The sequence below is a fragment of the Eschrichtius robustus genome, chromosome 1 (genome assembly GCF_028021215.1).
Source record: "Eschrichtius robustus isolate mEscRob2 chromosome 1, mEscRob2.pri, whole genome shotgun sequence".
Classification (NCBI taxonomy): Eukaryota; Metazoa; Chordata; class Mammalia; order Artiodactyla; family Eschrichtiidae; genus Eschrichtius; species Eschrichtius robustus.
The window spans coordinates 13,410,070-13,425,079 of NC_090824.1; the positions used below are offsets into that span (position 1 = coordinate 13,410,070).

Here is a 15,010-nt window from a genome sequence, read left to right on the forward strand (position 1 = left end):
TGTGTCTTAGAGGAATGACTCAAATTAACTTGCTTGTGCTAAAATTGCATGTAGGTAACTGAATGCAATTTTCTGTTGTTCTCTTAGCCGCACTTGTCTGCTCTGCTTTGCACTGCCTTGAAAGTAGAGGAAGCTTCCCTTGCACCGAGTTCTCTAAAGGTCTGGTGCTCTAGTTGCCCATTCATTGCTCTTCTCGAAAGAACCCCTGTCAGAACCCGAAGGCTCTAGAAGAAACTGGCCCCTGATAGATCATAAGGGAGGGAATGCCTGGGGCTTCATTACCACAGCTCTTGGCAGCTGGTTCCCCATCTCCTTGGCCGCCTCCCACCCAATCTTCTGTGACTCTCTCCCCTGCTCCCTTGGGCACTGATCCCTCGCTTTTATCCTCTGAAACTCACCCACCTTCTACCCCTCAAGGCCAGCTTCTCTCAGTCTTCCAAAGAAATAGTTCCTTAACTGGATTATTTTTGGAGACAGCAGCAGTTGATGGAATGAGCAGAGGCTCAGCTGCTGTATCAGCTAGCATAACAAACAACCCCAAAACCCAGTGGCATCAAACAACCACCATTTATTATTATTTCCCAGTTCCTGTGGGTCAGGAATTCAGGAGCAGCTTAGCTGGATGGTTCTGACTCAGACCAGAGTTTCTCAGGCAGGCAGGACGGAGATGGTGGCTGGGTTGCCATCATTTGAACGCTTGACTGGGGCTGGCTGATCTCTCCCAGGATGGTTCACCCAGGCTCTCAAAAGGGCTGCTTGAGTGTCCTTACAATATGACAACTGGCTTCCCCTAAGCTAAGTACCTATGAGAAAGCAAGGAGGGAGCGACAGTTCCTTTGCTGTCCTAGTCTCAGGTGTCACAGACATTACATTCTCTAGAAGCCAGCAACCAGGTACAGCCACTCTTAAGGGGATGAGAGTTAAGCTCCCCTTTTGAAGGGAGGAGTATTAAAGAATCTGTGGACATATTTTAAAATCGCCACATATGTAAATCCTTACTCCCGCATTTTACTATGTGGTATTGGATGAGTTACACTCCCAAGCCTTAGTTTCTTCATCTCTAAAATGAGTATAACACTATCTCCTCAAAGGGAAGTCATATGGATTCAGACCAAGCCTGAGGCCCAGTAGGTGTTCAATGAATGGTAGTTATTGTCATCTGGGCTTGGGAAGAAGACCAAGGTTGGACTCTGCTGACTGCCCAGGTGAAGATGGACCCCCAGCATGATGGTGTTTGGGAAAGACACTCCCCAGACAGTCCCACAGTACGGGGGGCTTCTCCCAGGTAGGTCAGTGAAGGAGCCAAGCTGGCTTAGTGTAAAAGTGCCAGCTTCTGAGCTGGAAGCCACCACTTTGTCTTTCTCCTACTTCTCACCCTGCAACAGACAGAACAATGGCTGTGTCCTAATCTCAGAATATGATGCCTTATGCCACAAAAGGAAACTTCTGGTCTTTTTTTTCTTTTTGAATTTTATTTTATTTTTTAATACAGCAGGTTCTTATTAGTTATCTATTTTATACATGTTAGTGTATATATGTCAATCCCAATCCCCCAATTCATCTCACCCCCCCCCCACCCACCCCCCTGCCACTTTCCCCCCTTGGTGTCCATACGTTTGTTCTCTACATCTGTGTCTCTATTTCTGCCTGCAAACCGGTTCATCTGTACCATTTTTGTAGATTCCACATATATGCATTAATATACGATATTTGTTTTTTTTCTTTCTGACTTACTTCACTCTGTATGACAGACTCTAGGTCCATCCACGTCTCTACACGTAACCCAGTTTTGTTCTTTTTTATGGCTGAGTAATATTCCATTGTATATATTTACCACATCTTCTTTATCCATTCATCTGTCGATGGGCATTTAGGTTGCTTCCATGACCTGGCTATTGTAAACAGTGCTGCAGTGAATACTGGGGTACATGTGTCTTTTTGAATTATGGTTTTCTCTGGTTTTATGCCCAGTGGTGGGATTGCTGGGTCATATGGTAATTCGATTTTTAGTTTTTTAAGGAACCTCCATACTGTTCTCCATAGTGGCTGTATCAATTTACATTCCCACCAACAGTGCAAGAGGGTTCCCTTTTCTCCACACCCTCTCCCGCATTTGTTGTTTGTAGATTTTCTGATGATGCCCATTCTAACTAGTGTGAGGTGATACCTCATTGTAGTTTTGATTTGCAGTTCTCTAATGATTAGTGATGTTGAGCAGCTTTTCATGTGCTTCTTGGCCATCTGTTTGTACTCTTTGGAGAAATGTCTATTTAGGTCTTCTGCCCATTTTTGGATTGGGTTGTTTGTTTTTTTGATATTGAGCTGCATGAGCTGTTTATATATTTTGGAGATTAATCATTAGTCCGTTGATTCGTTTGCAAATATTTTCTCCCATTCTGAGAGTTGTCTTTTCATCTTGTTTATAGTTTCCTTTGACGTGCAAAAGCTTTGAAGTTTCATTAGGTCCCATTTGTTTATTTTTTGTTTTTATCTCCATTACTCTACGAGGTGGGTCAAAAAAGATCTTGCTGTGATTTATGTCAAAGAGTGTTCTTCCTATGTTTTCCTCTAAGAATTTTATAGCGTCCGGTCTTACATTTAGGTCTCTAATCCATTTGGAGTTTATTTTTGTGTATGATGTTAGGGAGTGTTCTAATTTCATTCTTTCACATGTAGCTGTCCAGTTTTCCCAGCACCACTTATTGAAGAGACTGTCTTTTCTCCATTGTATATCCTTGCCTCCTCTGTCATAGATTAGTTGACCATAGGCGCGTGGGTTTATCTCTGGGCTTTCTATCCTGTTCCATTGATCTATATTTCTGTTTTTGTGCCAGTACCATACTGTCTTGATTACTGTAGCTTTGTAGTATAGTCTGAGGTCCAGGAGCCTGATTCCTCCAGCTCCGTTTTTCTTTCTCAATATTGCTTTGGCTATTCGGGGTCTTTTGTGTCTCCATACAAATTTTAAGATTTTTTGTTCTAGTTCGGTAAAAAATGCCATTGGTAATTTGATAGGGATTGCACCGAATCTGTAGATTGCTTTGGGTAGTATAGTCATTTTCACAATGTTGATTCTTCCAATCCAAGAACATGGTATATCTCTCCATCTGTTTGTGTCATCTTTGATTTCTTCCATCAGTGTCTTAGAGTATTCTGAGTACAGGTCTTTTACCTCCTTAGGTAGGTTTGATCCTAGGTATTTTATTCTTTTTGTTGCAATGGTGAATGGGATTGTTTCCTTAATTTCTCTTTCTGATCTTTCATTGTTACTGTATAGGAATGCAAGAGATTTCTGTGCATTAATTTTGTATCCTGCAACTTTACCAAATTCATTGATTAGCTCTAGTAGTTTTCTGGTGGCATCTTTAGTATTCTCTATGTATAGTACCATGTCATCTGCATACAGTGACAGTTTTACTTCTTCTTTTCCAATCTGTATTCCTTTTATTTCTTTTTCTTCTCTGATTGCATGGCTAGGACTTCCAACACTATGTTGAGTAATAGTGGCAAGAGTGGACATCCTTGTCTTGTTCCTGATCTTAGAGGAAATGCTTTCAGTTTTTCACCATTGAGAATGATGTTTGCTGTGGGTTTGTCGTATATGGCCTTTATTATGTTGAGGTAGGTTCCCTCTATGCCCACTTTCTGAAGAGTTTTTATCATAAATGGGTGTTGAATTCAAAAGCTTTTTCTGCATCTATTGAGTTGATCATATGGTTTTTCTCCTTCAATTTGTTAATAGGGTGTATCACACTGATTGATTTGCGTATATTGAAGAATCCTTGCATCCCTGGGATAAGTCCCACTTGATCATGGTATATGATCCTTTTTTTTTTTTTTTTTTTTTAAAGGAACCCCTTTATTTACTTATTTATTTATTTATTTATTTTTGGCTGTGTTGGGTCTTCGTTTCTGTGCGAGGGCTTTCTCCAGTTGCGGCAAGTGGGGGCCACTCTTCATCGCGGTGCGCAGGCCTCTCACTATCGCGGTCTCTCTTGTTGCGGAGCACAGGCTCCAGACGCGCAGGCTCAGCAGTTGTGGCTCACGGGCCCAGTCGCTCCGCGGCATGTGGGATCTTCCCAGACCAGGGCTCGAACCCATGTCCCCTGCATTGGCAGGCAGATTCTCAACCACTGCGCCACCAGGGAAGCCCATGATCCTTTTAATGTATTGTTGGATTCTGTTTGCTAGTATTTTGTTGAGGATTTCTGCATCTATATTCATCAGTGATATTGGTCTGTAATTTTCTTTTTTAGTAGTATCTTTGTCTGGTTTTGGTATCAGGGTGATGGTGGCTTCATAGAATGAGTTTGGGAGTGCTCCTTCCTCTGCAATTTTTTGGAAGAGTTTGAGAAGGATGGGTATTAGCTCTTCTCTAAATGTTTGATAGAATTCACCTGTGAAGCCATCTGGTCCTGAACTTTTGTTTGTTGGGAGATTTTTAATCACAGTTTCAATCTCATTACTTGTGATTGGTCTGTTCATAGTTTCTATTTCTTCCTGGTTCAATCTTGGAAGGTTATACCTTTCTAAGAATTTGTCCATTTCTTCCAGGTTGTGCATTTTATTGGCATAGAGTTGCTTATAGTAGTCTCTTATGATGCTTTGTACTTCTGCGGTGTCTGTTGTAACTTCTCCTTTTTCATTTCTAATTTTATTGATTTGAGTCCTCTCCCTCTTTTTCTTGATGAGTCTGGCTAAAGGTTTATCACTTTTGTTTACGTTCTCAAAGAACCAGCTTTTAGTTTTATTGATCTTTGCTATTGTTTTCTTTGTTTCTATTTCATTTATTTCTGCTCTGATCTTTATGATTTCTTTCCTTCTACTAACTTTGGGTTTTGTTTGTTCTTCTTTCTGTAGTTCTTCTAGGTGTAAGGTTAGATTGTTTATTTGAGATTTCTCTTGCTTCTTGAGGTAGGATTGTATTGCTATAAACTTCCCTCCCAGAACTGCTTTTGCTGCATTCCATAGGTTTTGGATCATAGTGTATTTGTTGTTATTTGTCTCTAAGTATTTTTTTATTTCCTCTTTGATTTCTTCAGTGATCTCTTGGTTAGTTAGTAACGCACTGTTTAACCTCGATGTGTTTGTGTTTTTTATGTTTTTTTCCCCGTAATTTACTTCTAATCTCATAGCGTTGTGGTCAGAAAAGATGCTTGTTATGATTTCAATATTCTTAAATTTACTGAGGCTTGATTTGTGACCCAAGATGTGATCTATTCTGGAGAATGTTCTGTGTGCACTTGATAAAAAAGTGTAAATCTGCTGTTTTCGGATGGAATGTCCTATAAATATCAATTAAATCTATCTGGTCTATTGTGTCATTTAAAGCTTGTGTTTCCTTATTTTCTGTCTGGACGATCTGTCCATTGGTGTAAGTGAGGTGTTAAGGTCCCCCACTACTATTGTGTTACTGTTGATTTCCTCTTTTATAGCTGTTAGCATTTGCCTTATGTATTGAGGTGCTACTATGGTGGGTGCATATATATTTATAATTGTTATATCTTCTTCTTGGATTGATCCGTTGATCATTATGTAGTATCCTTCCTTGTCTCTTGTAACATTCTTTTAAACATTCTATTTTAAAGTCTATTTTATCTGATATGAGTATTGCTACTCCAGCTTTCTTTTGATTTCCATTTGCATGGAATATCTTTTTCCATCCCCTCACTTTCAGTCTGTATGTGTCCCTAGGTCTGAAGTGGGTCTCTTGTAGACAGCATATTTATGGGTCTTGTTTTTGTATCCATTCAGAGAGCCTGTGTCTTTTGGTTGGAGCATTTAATCCATTCACATTTAAGGTAATTATCAATATGTATCTTCCTATTACCATTTTCTTAATTGTTTTGGGTTTGTTTTTGTAGGTCCTTTCCTTCTCTTGTGCTTCCTGCTTAGAGAAGTTCCTTTAGCATTTGTTGTAGAGCTGGTTTGGTGGTGCTGAATTCTCTTAGCTTTTGCTTGTCTGTAAAGCTTTTGATTTCTCTGTCGAATCTGAATGAGATCCTTGCCAGGTAGAGTAATCTTGCTTGTAGGTTCTTTGTTTTCATCACTTTAAATATATCATGCCACTCCCTTCTGGCTTGTAGAGTTTCTGCTGAGAAATCAGCTGTTAACCTTATGGGAGTTCCCTTGTATGTTATTTGTTGTTTTCCCCTTGTTGCTTTTAATAATTTTTCTTTGTCTTTAATTTTTGTCAATTTGATTATTATGTGTCTTGGCATGTTTCTCCTTGGGTTTATCCTGCCTGGGACTCTACGCTTCCTGGACTTGCGTGGCTATTTCCTTTCCCATGTTAGGGAAGTTTTCGACTATAATCTCTTCAAATATTTTCTCAGGTCCTTTCTCTCTCTCTTCTCCTTCTGGGACCCCTATAATGTGAATGTTGGTGTGTTTAATGTTATCCCAGAGGTCACTTAGGCTGTCTTCATTTCTTTTCATTCTCTTTTCTTTATTCTGTTCCACAGCAGTGAATTCCACCATTCTGTCTTCCAGGTCACTTATCCGTTCTTCTGCTTCAGTTATTCTGCTATTGATTCTTTCTAGTGTATTTCTCATTTCAGTTACTGTATTGTTCATCTCTATTTGTTTGTTCTTTAATTCTTCTAGGTCTTTGTTAAACATTTCTTGCATCTTCTCGATCTTTGCCTCCATTCTTTTTCCAAGGTCCTGGATCATCTTCACTATCATTATTCTGAATTCTTTTTCTGGAAGATTGCCTATCTCCATTTCATTTAGTTGTTTTTCTGGGGTTTTATCTTGTTCCTTCCTCTGGTACATAGTTTTCTGCCTTTTCATTCTGTCTATCTTTCTGTGAATGTGGTTTTTGTTCCACAGGCTGCAGGACTGTAGTTCTTCTTGCTTCTGCTGTCTGCCCTCTGTTGGATGAGTCTATCTAAGAGGCTTGTGCAAGCTTCCTGATGGAAGGGACTGGTGGTGGGTAGAGCTGGGTGTTGCTCTGGTGAGCAGAGCTCAGTAAAACTTTAATCTGCTTGTCTGCTGTTGGGTGGGGCTGACTTCCCCACTGTTGGTTGTTTGGCCTGAGGCGACCCAGCACTGGAGGCTACAGGCTCTTTGTTGGGGCTAATGGTGTACTCTGGGAGGGCTCACGCCAAGGAGTACTTCCCAGAACTTCTGCTGCCAGTGTCCTTGTCCCCACGGTGAGCCACAGCCACCCCCGCCTCTGCAGGAGACCCTCCAACACTAGCAGGTAGGTCTGGTTCAGTCTCCTATGGGGGTCACTGCTCCTTCCCCCTGGGTCCTGATGCACACACAACTTTGTGTGTTCACAAAGTTCAGTCTCTGTTTCCCCCAGTCCTGTCAAAGTCCTGCAATCAAATCCCGCTAGCCTTCAAAGTCTGATTCTCTGGGAATTCCCCCTCCCATTGCCAGACCCCTAGGTTGGGAAGCCTGACGTGGGACTCAGAACCTTCACTCCAGTGCGTGGACTTCTGTGGTATAATTGTTCTCCAGTTTGTGAGTCACCCACCCAGCGGTTATGAAATTTGATTTTATTGTGATTGCACCCCTCCTACCATCTCATTGAGGCTTCTCCTTTGTCTTTGGATGTGGGGTATCTTTTTTGGTGAGTTCCAGTGTCTTCCTGTCGATGATTGTTCAGCAGTTAGTTGTGATTCCGGTGCTCTCGCATGAGGGAGTGAGCACATGTCCTTCTACTCCTCCATCTTGAACCAATCTCAACTTCCTGGTCTTGAGATGGAGATTAACCTGGATTATCAGGTGGGCCCGATGTAACACAAGGTTCCTTATAAGAGAGGCAGGAGGTCAGAGAGCAGAGAAGATGCTACGCTGCAGGCTTTGAAGATGGAGAAAGGGCCCACAAGCCTAAGGATATAGGTGGTATCTAGAATGGCAAGGAAATGGATTCTCCCAAGAGCCTCCAAGAAGTGCTGACCCTGCTGACACTTTGACTTAGACCAGTGAGACTGATTTTGGACTTCGGACCTCCAGCTCAGCATGATGGAAACTCCACTCCAGAATGGTGAAGTCAAGAACACAGGGCTCCCTCTCCCCCAGCTCCTGGACGGAGGGCTGTCTTCCCAAGAGAGGCAAGATGTCAGCATTTCTAAACCTGCCCCAGCTTCCTGTTGCCAAGGCCAAGTTCTGGAGGGACATGCAGATGGGAGCTGGGGCCTCGTTCCTCTGCCTGGCCCACACTTGTGGGATGGGGGTTCCACCCCTGGCATGGTGCATCGAGAGCATCGGGGCCTGATTGCCTTGCCGGACTCCTGCGGCAGAGTTCCATGCTGAGAGAGGTAAGCCTAGGAGACCTGAGGCTACTGCCCACCCACAGCCCCACCAAACGCTCAGCTCTAAAGCAGGGGCATCACTTAGAGGGAAGCACGCCATCGTCCCCAGCCCCAGACAGAAACTAGATTCGTGGTTGCCTAGGACCAGGGGGTTTAGGGGTATAAGGGAGTGAAAGCTAAAGGGTACTGGGTTTCTTTTTGAGGCGATGACAGTGTTCTATAACTGGCTATGGTGATGGTTGTCCATATCTGTGAATATACTGAAAACGTCTGAATTGTATGCCTTCAATGGGTGAATTGTATAGTGTGTGAATTATATCTCGATAAATCTGTTTTTGAAAAGAACCAATAAAAATTAAACTTGTGTTGTTTTAAGCCACTATGCCCATGATAGCTATTACAGCAGCAACAGGAAACATACACCCCATGCCCACCTCTAGCCACCATGCGTTTGGCCATGACCCCACTGCTTGGTCTCCCTACTGTGCACATGCTCTCCCAGCACTTGCTTTCTTCCTCCTTGGTGGTGCATAGCATCTGCGGGGGGGGGAATGTATTTTTTACTTACCTTGGGTGAGACAAGCTTTACTTTACACCAATGAACACAACACATAGGAGACTCCTTTTAAAAACCAGGGACAAAAGAGTGCAGAGCTCCCAGAAACAAGCAAAGCTCTCCCCCTTCCCACCAACCTCCAGGAGTGGCCCTGCTTGGGATCAATGCCCCTGAGGGCTTTTCTCAAGACATTTTGCTCTTGAGCTCAACAAGCTAAAACCAAAATTTGCGAGTGAAATAAATGTGTCCTCAACTTAGAAGCTTGGGTCCTTATTAGGCCCAAGAGTAAAGATTCATTTGTTGGTGGTTGCCTTTTGGATTCCCTGCAGCTGGGCTGTGTCCAGTACAGTGTTTGTTTGTTTATATTTTGCATCAAGTTGAAAACTGCAGGACATTTTTTTCGAAGCCTTTGTTTTACACTGGATGCATAAAAAATAAAAAAGAGCAATAGAAATTTAATTTGCTGAGAAGGAAGGCTGTTCGTCAGTGTTCCCGACCCTGTGGCACAGCTCTTTCTGTACTCTTAATCCTTTTTTATTTCTTGGAAATAAATTACAGCCCATCCTCCTGCCCTGGATCCCTTGTTCTCTATTCCTATCCCCTTCTCCTCCCTTTCTCTGGGCCCTGAAACCTCCTGACCAAACGGAATAAGTTTCCTTTCGCCACAAAGAATTACTAGAGAGCAGAGAGCGGTGGAGTCTTCCACGGCAGGAGGGGTAATATAAACAGGTTTCTATTATACGGGATAATGTAAACAGGATTGCGTGGTGAGGGCTGTTCTTAGCACGCTTCCCTCTTTGATCAGTTCTCAAATCCAGCCACACTCTCAAAACTGGACTTGTGCTTGGCATTCTGTGGGTTTTTTTTTTTTTCTCCTTTAACTCTGGTCAGCTCTGCTTTGTGTGCTGGGCACTCAGTCTGAGGAAGATATGATTCTGAAATCTCAGAGCAAGCCCCCGGGATTAATAGCTAACCTAGGCATGTGTTTGACTATTTATAAGACAAAGAAGAAGTAATCCCCAGGTGACGCCAAAGGCTGGGGACTAAGCCTCCAGGCAGAGGTGTGGGGTGAAGGGGATAACCTTGGGCCACCTGATGACCCAGATGGTGGCTCTGGCTTGCTGCTGCCCCTGTCTGCATGCTTACTTTCCAGAAGGTTCAGCTGCAAATGATGCTGAGCCACATGCATGGACTGAGTCAAGAATCTCATGTTTGTAAGATAATAATATATGCAAAGCATCCATGGATGTTTCTAGTAAATATTATGTGTTTATTCTACCAGACTTTCATAGTCGCAGGTGATACAGCTCAGCAAAAGCAGTAGTCAGTTCTTCCAGACTGCACCTTGTGGTAGTTTGAGGCTGCAGCTGGTGCTGAAGTGGAACTCACAGGAAACCCAGATGAAGGCCATGCTGGGTCCCTCCACTGAACAATGTGGTGTGACCACGAGTGGCTAAAAGACAACCAAATAAATGGATAGACCAGCCTGGCAAGAAAACAGAGTCAGCCTGTGGTGGAAGGTCTGGGGAAGACCTATGCCTCAAAATCCTACCTTCTCAGCAAGTTTGGTACAACCCTTCGGTACTGCCTGTGTTTCAACCACTGGAGGATCCAACCCATCTGGGCCTCAGTTTCCTCACCTGCAAAATAGGTATAACGTTATTGTTATCCTTGCATCACAGAAGACTGCGGTAATTCTTTATGCTGTAATACCTATATAAAATGTCTGATACATTTGGGGTGCTCAAAAATTTTAGTAGTTATTGATTAATCACAAATATTGAGGGAGGGTCTAAGGTTAATAATATACCACACAGCTTGAAGAGGGCACCACAGTAGGAAGAGCCAGCACGACCTGAAGAAGTTGGGCACAGTGGCCCTGCAGGAGGTCTGGGCACAGGGGAAGGTCGTGGGCCTGGGCATTACTTCATAATTTGGGCCTGACAACACCCCTCACCTTGACAGTGTGGTTATCATTAGGATGAGAAGGGGGCTCAGTGGGCTGAAGTCAAAATTCCAACTCCACACACTGGCCTGCCCACGTTGATCTTGCAACTGGGGACCCATTTTGGATGCAGAAAGATGCAATGATAGGGATAATAATTGTTAGCAATCTCCTAGGCCCATAGCAACTCTGCAGTGTCTTACCAGATCAGACACAGAAGCTATGTTTCACTGTGGCCCAATGAATTGCTGTTGATCCCAAGCATATGAGCAAGTTGCCAAGCTCTACTTTAGTGTTTGGGGCTCTTTAAGCAGGAGGCTGCGGTTGTATTTCTGATGTTTTCTTTCTTGAGCTTAGTGGCAGCACACAGGTGTTAAGTATAGCATTTCCTATGCCTTTCTGCATAACAGAAATACTTCCTAATGACTTTTTAAAGGAAAATGTAGGCCTCGTCCCACCAGCAAAGAGCAGTCCATTTTTTTTTTGGCTCTAATGACAGGCTGTAAATTTTATTCTGAGTGGCCTTTGCTTTCCCAAAGATACATCTGTACTGCAGAGTTGCCTGCATCTTATTTGCTTCTTGTTTGTTTGTTTTTAATTTTCATTGGAGTATAACTGATTTAAAGTGTTGTGTTAGTTTCTGCTGTGCAGCAAAGTGGATCAGTCATATGTATACATATACCCACTCTTTTTTAGATTCTTTTCCCATGTAGGTCATTACAGAGTACTGAGAAGAGTTCCTTGTGCTATACAGTAGGTCCTTATAGTTATCTATTTGGTATACAGTAGTGTGTATATGTCAATCCCAATCTCCCAATTTATCCCTCCCAGCAGTCCGTTCTTGATGACAAAACCCAGCAGAGAGGAACAGAGCTGCAGTAAGAGGGAGTGCCACGCGCAGCAGACTTGCACACTGGTACCTTGTTAGAACTGGTTTCAAAACATTCCCTGAACAGCTGGTAAGGGAGAGAGTCCACCCTGACCACAATGGATGGTGAGAGGAGGCCACCCAGGGATTAAAATTTTAAGCCAGATGATCCCGAGGGTGACTGAGTATACGGTACAAAGTTCAGTTCAAGGAGCTGTGTGCACTCACTCATGCAAGCCATCAGGCCTTTGGGGTTCATGGACCTGCAGAACGAGTGACCTGTGGAACTGAATCCATCAGTGAGTCCCACCGTGCGGGGCATCCTATACTAATGTGTAGGGGGCGGGGTGAAAAGCAGGGCGGAGGGAGCGAAGGGATTCAGCAGCATCCTGAATACTCAGCAGCTGCTTAATAACTACTCATGGACTTGAATTCAATAAAATCAAGAAGAAAAATGGAAATGCAGATCCTTGCAAATTGCCTTCTGGCAGTTCAAAACATTTTTGTACTCTGAGGGAAAGTGGCAAGGATTAAGCATATCAAACTGGCTTTGTGCTTCTAAGGCCACTTGATCCCGGAAGCTCCTTTTCACTCCCCGCACCTTCACCTCCTGCCCCGGGTGGGGCGATTATCTATGGTGGTGCAGAATAATGGAATAATTTTGCCATTTACTGTCAAGACACTGCATCCAACAATGAGGGTTTTATTCTGAGATAAAGTTTGAAAAAAGGCTCAACAGATGCCAGATATTAATTTCCATCCTTGAGAAAGAAAGGAATGCAAACTGCAGCAAAGTTGTGTTGATTCATCAGTCTATTGACGCTCGAGCCCACGGTCTTTCCCTTCCCAGCTTGAAAGAATATGACTCACTGTCTCAGTCAAAAGTTGCATCCGTTCTCCCGACCGTTAGCGCGCCTTCCTTTTGGAGAAGTGATTGTGTAGCCACTGTAATTAGGGGCCATACATTCTCCCTGAGGAATCTTCATCGGGGCGACCCAGCCCTCACGGGAGCAAGCTGATCTGCGCATCACGGGCCACGTGTGAAATAACAAGCTTTCCTCCTTTCTCTCAAAGACCACTGTTTGGACTTACAAACACCGTCTGCTTCTTACGTGCTTCTTACGTGTTAAATAGCTAAAGATCAGACTCAGACTATTGCCAGGAGCATGAACAAATAACTGGCAAACTCCTGAGTCCTCACGCAGTTTTATAGTTTTCTTTCCAAAGGCACTTTGAAAAAAGACTTCAAACAAGCGAACAATACCCTATTCCCTGATGACTGTCCTTTGATACATGAATGTTTCCTGAGGTTTTAGGCTGGGCTCTGAGCTGCTCTGTGATGTCACGGAGACGGACAGCCCCCTCTGAAGCTCAGGGCCCATTCCTCTGCATGCACGTGAAACCCTCCCGGTGAAACCTACTGGATGAGCTGGGAGGCCCAGGGCCTCAATGCAGTTGAGTTTCTGGACTCTGTACAATTGGCTGCTTACCAGGATGGGGTGTCCAGACACTCCTACTCTGAGATACTTTGGGGTCAAGAAATATTTACAAGAAAAGTGAGGGTCAGAAAGATTAACTGACTTACCCATAGTCTGGTAGAAAGACCCTCAGAGATAGCTCCACCCTGGAAATCATGTTTGGTTGTTTTGTTTGTTTGTTTAGAAATTTTCCTAAGAGAGAGAGAGAGAAAGACAGACAGACATCACTCCCAGCCTTGGATACAGATACTGCAAAATGAATAGGCCACAGAGGAGGAGCGTGGGTGATTCAGAACCCAGCTTCTTGACAAAGGGACGGGTCCCAGCGCTGATTTTGTCTGTTAAACAGCATCCTTCCGCCCTTGCGGCTGGATCACGCTGGCTGGAGTACTCCGCCCTTGTCAGAAGGTGGCTCTGTAGCTTTCCTGAGACTTCGGAGAGGTGGAAAGAAGGCCTGAGAGAAAATGGTACTTCTGCCTCCCAGGCACAAGTGAGGGGCCAGCCAGCCCAGAAATGCCTCCGTGTGCTCTGGTGTCTTGGGTCTCCAGCCAGACCACGGTGTCTCTGGGAGCTGAGGAAACTCCCTGAAGCTCAGGGTGAAGAGTAGGCTTAAATGTTACCCCTCTTAAGCGAATGAGAGAAGCCTGAGCTTTGGTTTCTACACCAGGGACACCGATCTGCTTGTGGAGGGCGCGGCTGACCGGCCTCCTCAGAGGTCCTCCCAGGTGGTGTCAGCTCCTGGGTGAGGGCCTGGGCTCCAGTGGGGTCCACGCTCAGAGATTTTAGAGGAGGACGTCCCCTCAACGACCAATCTGATCATGTCACGTTCCCAGTGAAACTCCTCTGTGTCTCCCAACTGCTCCCTGGAAGACGCCCCAGAGCTCCGTGGGACGCTGCCCCCCTCTCCACCACACAGCAGACCAGGCCCTGGCCCGCTGTGCTCCCTGCCTTCCTGCTCTCCCCCTAGCACTCCCCAAGCCCTTCCTGACAGACTCTCACTGCCCTTCATCTGCCCGGCTGCTTCTCCCCACCCTCAGCCCAGGGCCTTCAGATCACTGGCAGCCTTCACGGAGCCTTCTCGGACGCCTCGCTAGGTTGAAGAGCCCAGTTCAGCATCCCACACACCTTCCTAATATAACTAGCGGTTATGAGTAAATGACCACATACCCATCGAATGAATGCGTCTCTTCCCCATTAAGCTGTCAGCTCCCCACTGCATGTCACCAGCATCCAGCTTTGTCCCAGGGGCCACACTCAGGAAGCTGGAAGGAACTGTCTGTCTGCGGCAGCGAGGCAGGCACAGCGTAGAGGGACAGAGGTAGGAGCCCTGGGCTCAAGTCTTACCTCCGGCACTTCCTTCCAGACTGCAGACGTGTCCTTTTGATGCCCTGACCTGGTCTCCTTCTCTGTGCTGTCTGACCCTCTGCTCTCTGAGGACTTCCCTCCAGCCCTGACACTCTCAATGGCCATGAATTCATTCAGGCCTGGTCTCAGAAAATCATGATGTCAAGAAGTTTCTCCTGGGCGCCCTCCCACCCCGCCCTGGGCTGGCAGGGCCTCTGCTCTGCTCTCCATCCCTTGCTTCTCTCACAGCCCTCCTGAGGCACCTCACTTTGCTGGGAACAGTTCCCTGCCAGCTGCAAGGGAAAGCAAGATAAGAAACTAATTTGAACTAGGAGATTGGAGCTTCATATATTATCTTCAGACACACAGGCATGTTAAAAGGCACCTGCCCAAGGCGAGAATCTCTAAGGACGGTTGGGGAGGAAGGGTAAGCCCTTTGGGTAGAAGCCTTTTTTGATACCCTTCAAAGAGCAGCTGGGGTTATTGTTTGCCTGAATGACTTGCAAAAACATTTGTGACCTCACGTGTAGAAGCCAGCCTATAATTGGTTTG

General features: G+C 44.8%; 1 long non-coding RNA gene across 1 annotated transcript in view; it reads right to left on the minus strand.

Annotated features, from left to right (window-relative positions):
- The window catches only part of LOC137762961 (uncharacterized), a 43,916-nt gene that overhangs the window by 18,247 nt on the left and 10,659 nt on the right, over positions 1 to 15,010 (minus strand). The window contains exons 2-3 of the long non-coding RNA XR_011073656.1: positions 13,222 to 13,306; positions 10,376 to 10,463 (exon numbers count right to left, since the gene is read on the minus strand). This is a non-coding gene — a long non-coding RNA (uncharacterized lncRNA). The remainder of the gene's footprint in view (positions 1 to 10,375; positions 10,464 to 13,221; positions 13,307 to 15,010) is intronic.